This window comes from Perca fluviatilis, chromosome 13 (genome assembly GCF_010015445.1).
Source record: "Perca fluviatilis chromosome 13, GENO_Pfluv_1.0, whole genome shotgun sequence".
Classification (NCBI taxonomy): Eukaryota; Metazoa; Chordata; class Actinopteri; order Perciformes; family Percidae; genus Perca; species Perca fluviatilis.
The window spans coordinates 38892741-38900210 of NC_053124.1; the positions used below are offsets into that span (position 1 = coordinate 38892741).

The following is a 7470-nucleotide window of genomic DNA, read 5'->3' on the forward strand; positions in this document are numbered from 1 at the left end:
CAATCAGGGTTTGTTATTGTGTTCTCACCCAACAGGAGGTGCATCTCATGGCCAGTAGCAGATTAAGGTGGTCAGGGGTCCCTAGGCTGCTCTTTGTGTGAGCCCTTAACCCTTAATCATTGTGTTTTACTGGAAAAATGTATTTAGTGCCATACATGGTCCACACGCAAATACGGTGAACTGGCATATACACAGAGGTGTCAAAAGTATTCACATTCATTACTCAAGTAGAAGTATAGATACTAGGGTTTGAAAATACTTTTGTAGAAGTTGAAGTATCAACTCAAGCTTTTTACTTAAGTAAAAGTGTAAAAGTACTGGTTTCAAAACTACTTAAATTATAAAAGTAAAAGTAATGTAAGGCAGAGATCTTCAACAGGAGGTCCTCAGAGTCATTGCAGGGGGGCCTCCAAATTATTGTAAATTTTTGAGTCTTTAAAAAGAAAAAAAAAAGAAAATGCCTTAACATAATTCCAATATATTATTAGCAAATATAAATTCCCACTGATGATAGGCTTACTGGCCTATAGGTTAGGTAGTCACTAAGATATCAGCCCACAGATACAGTTAATCCTAGATTTACTGTGCCACATATGTAACATTCAAATATGATTTATAAAATCACGCCAACAATTAATATTTTAGCCTATGCAACCAAAAGGGTATGTAAGAAGGCTTCAAGTTGCCCTAACAGTTATTGGCTAGGCCCAGTTTAATATGCAACTTAATTTCATTATGTAGTAGGGGTCCCTGCTACATCTCACTTTAAGTTAAGGGGTCCTTGGCTTAAAAAACGTTGAAGACCCCTGATGTAATGCCCAGGACAAGCACAAAACGCAACAAAACGTGAGGGACAAAACCCCACTTCCACAAAAAACATTTTTCTAAAGGCCATAATGACTATAATAGCTAAGGTTATATTAAAATCATACCTGCAGACTCAGAAGGGCTGAAAAAGGTGACACATCTCTTCTGTGTTTTTCAGACAAGGGCAGCTACAGTCTGGTGTTAGAATCCTCTCCAGTGAAATACAGACACACTTTTACACCGTTTAGCTCTCAGAATTTTAACCGTGTTCACTCCAGCTGCTAGCTAACGCTAGGCTAACGTTAGCTGCTGCCAACTGTAGTGTTAACTAGCGTCCCGTGCTGCGATGTTTCAGTTCACTCTAACGTCAGTTTTCGGAGCATCAGAGAGAAGCGCAGTCATTTAAGTGGCACCTAAATAAGGCACCGAAATCCGCGTTGCTATTCTGTCCGGTAGATAACGGTCGTTAAGGCACCGGTGCCGTATTAGCACCGGGTGCGATTGATCGCGTACAAACCTATGGTGCTAAAACAGTATCATAAGTATTTGTAACTTGTGAAACACAATGCACAAATAAATGCAGAGGGATCCGTATCTATAAAGGTGTATCTGTGTCCGTGACTCTTATTTGTAATTCGTATTTCATCATTTGTAAAAGAACTTAGTATTTTTCAATGTAAATATACGTGTAAATCTCCTTCTATGTGTGTGGGTACTTTTGAGACTGTTTTTCCGCGCCGTTTGTGGTCAGAAGATATTCGTAACTCAGGTGACGATCCCAGCACTCTCCACTAGATGGCGGTAATGCAACTCTTATGGATTCCAACCGCTGTGAAGAAGCCTAGCTACACTGTTCGCAAAATCTACTTGATGTTGTTGCTATATATGTCAATGGATGTTCCTCCAGGTAAGTTGACATTATTAGGACTTTGTCAGCAGATAAACTACATTCATGTTTTCAGCATCATTGTTGCAGTGGATTTACAATTCGCTTTGTGTTGTTATGGCGGCAGTGACAGTTCGCTACTTTTTAGAGTGTGCTAACATTCACGTTCTTGTACAGCTTAATCAGCGATGTTAACTTAGCTAGCTAGCTAGTTAAAGTCAGGCTTGTAACATGGGCTTGCTTGGTCTTTGTATGGCAGTCTGAAATATTATTAAGCGCTAAGTTATGTTAGTGTTGCTATTATTTAGTACAGTTGATCATATTGTGTTTTATGTTTCACGTTTACTCCCGTTTATCCATTGCTGTTAACAGGGTGGCCAAGTGTGTGCTGGTAGCTATATTATAGCCAGCTGACGTGACAGGTAATAAGTATGATACAGTTAGTCGGTCAGTTGGATTGTAGTTGTGAGCAGTACCTTTTCTTCAGAGTGTGCGTAAATGAAAATAGTAAGTATAGGCTATCTGCTGCATCGTGATATTGTATTTCTTCATTAAACCAGCTGTTATTTCTGCTATTTGATGTGGATGTACCTTATATATATATATGTCAATGGTTGCTACACTACACAACCATTGTGTTAATTATATCCACGTTGAGTACAATAAGAAGTAAGTGGTGTTACATATTGTTTTCTGTACCGCTATCAAGGCTTATCTAGCGAGGCTTTGCTAGATTTTCAAAATAAAAGCATCCAGCCGTTTTGTTGTTGGAGGCTTTAAAGCGTATCATTCATAACACAAAGTGTTGTCTATGTTAGCAATAACTTAACAGATTGGCGAAAATGTCTGAGAATCCCATATAATAAGCAGTTGAATTGGAGTTTGAGATATATAGCCATATTCCGACTATTGTTTATATTATGTTTGGTAATGTTATTACTGCTTAAGGTGGAATGAGTGTATACAAACAGTATGTTTCCTTTATTCATTTGTATTATGTTTCTCTCTTTATAGGAAGCACACACAGTCAAACTCAAACAAGAAAAAGGAAGAAATAAACAGAATAAGAACCATCTCTCAGCTCTTCATTTCAAACTCTGGAATATTTGCCTTAAGTGGTGTTCTGGCTGACATACCTGAGTGAACCTGGTGATAAACCCAGAACTAGCACCTTCACAACACTGCTCCTTTATTCAAGACCAAATGTATGTGCAGTTGTACATCGTGATAAAAAATGATAGCCTAGTTCAATCTAACACTGAATCTGCTGTGTTTTACTGATCTGACTGACCACTGATGAGGTGTACTTGGACCCACCAGACTCTCCTCAAAGTATCAGAAACCATCAGGAGGAAGTTATTGCTCCACAGGTGTCATACTTCTCAACTGCTCAGTAACTAAAGTATCAACTGCTACTGTAAGGACTGTACTGTCCATAGATATTGATCAGGCTGTGTGAAAGGGACTCTTGTTTCACAAAGTAACTAATCAAATTTCACTTGAAGTTTTTATCCGTCCGTTATATTTATGCTGTGAAATGTTTTTCAAGCTGCAGATTAGATTTAATACCCTTTCCAAAATACTTTAGTTTTATTAATATTGTCATCTGTCAAAACAATAAAGTATATAACTGTTAAATGTTTTGTGTTGCTTACTGTCACTATTACCTGTCTTAAAGGATTACATTTTTATAGTCAGGATGTTAAAAGGACTTAGTGTTTGACCCTTCTACATGCATTAAATCAGACATCACCTGTTTAAACGTCTTTGTGAAAAAAAAAACATGTTATATAACACTTAAGGAGCCTTACTACTGAACTTAAAAATGACCAAACCCTGCATAGAAATAAAGCACTTTATTCATAGTCAATGAAATGTAAATATAAAGTGTGTATACATAATGCACAGAGTAGCAGATAACAGTCCAGATCATGTCCTCACCCAGACTAAAGGGTTTATTTTCTACTGAGGATGTGTCAGCTGGTAATGTAGGCTCTCAGGTCACAGAAGTCATCCTGTGGATACTGAATCTGTCCTGATGCTGCTGTGTTGTCTTCAGACCATCATCACTTGGCAGAAGAATTATGGCACCTGTCCCACAATACCTTTATACTGTGAGGAGAGTCTTGTGGGTCCAGGTAAACCTCATCAAACAGGTGTCCAGGTCAGCATCTGATCAGTCAGATCTGTAAAACATGGCAGATTTAGTGATTAAATGTTGCTATCATTTTTTGTCAGAGTGTACAACTGCACATACATTTTGTCTTACAGGAGAAGCATGTATTTAACCCAGTGTGTTGCAATTACTGTACTAATAACATGGTTACAATATGTCGAGCAAATGTTAAATTTAAATTCTTTATAGTTTAACTTACATCATCGATTGATTCCTTAGATCATCTAGTTTCATATGATAGGCCTACCAAATATATTCACTAGCTTTCAAACTGGACCCACTAACAGATTAAGCAGCGCTTAATATTTCAGACTTCAAATTCCTGACTTTAACGAGCTAGTTAAGTTAGCATCGCTATTTGCCTTTAGCACACTCTAAAAAGTAGCAAACTTCCACCATAACAACACAAAGGAAATTGTAAATGCACTGCAACAATGATGCTGAAAACATAAATGTAATTTATCTGATGACAAAGTCCTAATAATATCAACTTACCTGGAGGAACATCAAGTAGATTCTATTATGTCTATGGTGCCAACCGTCTCTCTGAAACATTTAACAAGGCTTCTTCATGTGGTTTAACAGCAGTTGGCATCCATAAGTGTTGCATTACTGCCATCTACTGGAGAGTGCTGGGATCATCACTTAACACCGCCATCTAGTGGAGAGTGCTGGGATCATCACTTAACACGACCATCTAGTGGAGAGTGCTGGGATCATCACTTAACACGACCATCTACTGGAGAGTGCTGGGATCGTCACTTAACACGACCATCTACTGGAGAGTGCTGGGATCGTCACTTAACACGACCATCTACTGGAGAGTGCTGGGATCGTCACTTAACACGACCATCTAGTGGAGAGTGCTGGGATCGTCACTTAACACCACCATCTAGTGGAGAGTGCTGGGATCGTCACTTAACACCGCCATCTAGTGGAGAGTGCTGGGATCGTCACTTAACACCGCCATCTAGTGGAGAGTGCTGGGATCGTCACTTAACACGACCATCTAGTGGAGAGTGCTGGGATCATCACTTAACACCGCCATCTAGTGGAGAGTGCTGGGATCATCACTTAACACCGCCATCTAGTGGAGAGTGCTGGGATCGTCACTTAACACGACCATCTAGTGGAGAGTGCTGGGATCGTCACTTAACACCGCCATCTAGTGGAGAGTGCTGGGATCGTCACTTAACACCGCCATCTAGTGGAGAGTGCTGGGATCGTCACTTAACATCTAGTGGAGAGTGCTGGGATCATCACTTAACACCGCCATCTAGTGGAGAGTGCTGGGATCGTCACTTAACACCGCCATCTAGTGGAGAGTGCTGGGATCATCACCTGAGTTACGAATATCTTCTGGCCACAAACGGCGCGGAAAAACAGTCTCAAAAGTACCCACACACGTAGAAGGAGATTTACACGTATATTTACATTTTTACAAATGATGAAATATGAGTTACAAATAAGAGTCATGGACACAGATACACCTTTATAGATACAAATAGCTCTGCATTTATTTGTGCATTGCCCTTACAGATACGGATCCCTCTGCATTTATTTGTGCATTGTGTTTCACAAGTTACAAATACTTATGATACTGTTTTAGCACCATACAAACCAATAGGGTGTCGGAATGGTATATGTTTATACTTCTCATCCAACCACAATCACATTCACTCTCTCCGGATGGAGCGATCTGGATAGTTTTTTTTTTTTTTTTTTTTTTTTTTTTTGAACGATGACAAGCCGGAATGAAAACAAGCCGAACAGAAATGAGAGTAACGAGGCTATTTTTAAAATGTAAGGAGTAGAAAGTACAGATAATTGCGTGAAAATGTAAGGAGCAGAAATAAAAAGTATCCTGTAAAATAATTACTCCAGTAAAGTATAGATACCCAAAATTTCTACTTAAGTAAGGTAACGAAGTATTTGTACTTCGTTACTTGACACCTCTGCATATACACACATTGAGACAGCCAACACTAGTATTTTCTTTACATTCCTTCAAGTGGTGGACCACAACAGTAAGAAAGTTACCACACCACATAGGTAAAATGAAAAATTGAACATTACAAAACAAAACACAAATACAAACAAGAATAAGGCCCAGTGTTTAGAATCAGCCCTTTAATTTTGATCAAGAAACACTGGCACTACAACCAAAACTAACATCAACACAGTTGTAAGTGGAAAAAATACCAGATATAACCCTCTGCCTCCACAGCCCCAAAACAACTACAACGGAAATGTAATTATAAACAGCAAAGCAACAGAATACCACACATTTCAACTGTAAGCTGGTAATCACTTTTAGCTTTATTAACCAACAGGTTGGGTACAGCATCTGCATCAGTGCAGAACACCATGTTTTACTGAGGCAAAAATCACATCATCAGTGGTGGAAGAAGTATTCAGAGCCCTAAAAGTACTAATACCACACTGTAAAAGTGCTATGTTACAAGTAATGCATTGAACATCTTACTTAAGTAAATGTCTGTAAATATAGTCAAGAAAATGTACTTAAAGTGTTAAAGTAAACATACTGAATGTGGAAAAATCCTCACATTTTAGAAATGATCCAAAGAGTTCTGTCAATGCCAAAAGTACAAGTACCTCAACATTTGGACTTAAGTACAGTACTGGAGTAAATGTACATAGTTACATTACACTACTGATCATTACACGTAATACACTAAATTGTATATAAAACAAAGCCATAATAAAAACAGCAGCACATCAACAAGTAACACTGTTATTATAACAGCAATAATGAAACAGCAGCACAATAATAAATATGTACATATGTACGCGTCAGACGGTTCACGCCTAGCCATCGTCCATTAATACCTGACAATGGACACCTGGAACCCGCTTATACAAAAATAAGGGGAACCTCTTCTTTAACCACCAACAGCTGCTCAACATCTGCAGGAAACACATACAGAGAAATGTTGTGGAACTGTATCTTATCACCTGGACTGTGATTGTTATAAAGAAATACTGGTTGTCCAGTCAGTTACTTAATGTTACTTCCTCATGCTAAATCTAGTTGAGCTGTACCTTTCTAGTTGTAAGACTGTAGTATGTGGACAATGTTGACATTCTCCTACGTCTGTTTTTATAGCAACTTAATGGGGCAATCTGTGTTATTTCTTTCCCCAAGCAGTACATCCTTATATGTAACCATCGGCGATACAGTCCTAAGTGAACACCTCTTCAATATTTGGTCCTTCGAGCCAGAAGTGAAGTTTTCCCTGGATCTCAGGATGGAGCTTAGTTTAACATACAGTGGGGCCTTACCAAAATCAACATGTCCAAAGTGGCAGTTACAACATCCTCCCTACCTTAGAAACTATGAAATGAGTTTTGTCGGCCACAGGCAATCCATTACAACTCCTAGCTATCTGCACATAGCACAGTATGCTACAAATCTATAAGGATCACGTAAGGAAACCGTCAGCATTGTCCGCCCGCCTTAAATCAGACAGGATGGGATTATATGTTTGAAGAAAGGGCCTTGATGAGACTAGGGCACCTGATACTCACCCTATTGTTGAGCAACAGTCTGTAGGAGCTAGGCAGGAGGGGGCTGAATTAC

General features: G+C 38.9%; 1 long non-coding RNA gene across 1 annotated transcript; it reads right to left on the minus strand.

Moving 5' to 3' along the window:
• Window positions 1–3534: 3534 nt before the first annotated feature.
• Window positions 3535–5415, minus strand: LOC120571100. The gene is made up of 2 exons (XR_005641191.1): window positions 4365–5415; window positions 3535–3879 (listed from the first exon to the last, which is right to left on the minus strand). It is a non-coding gene; the product is annotated as an uncharacterized LOC120571100 (long non-coding RNA).
• Window positions 5416–7470: the final 2055 nt, after the last annotated feature.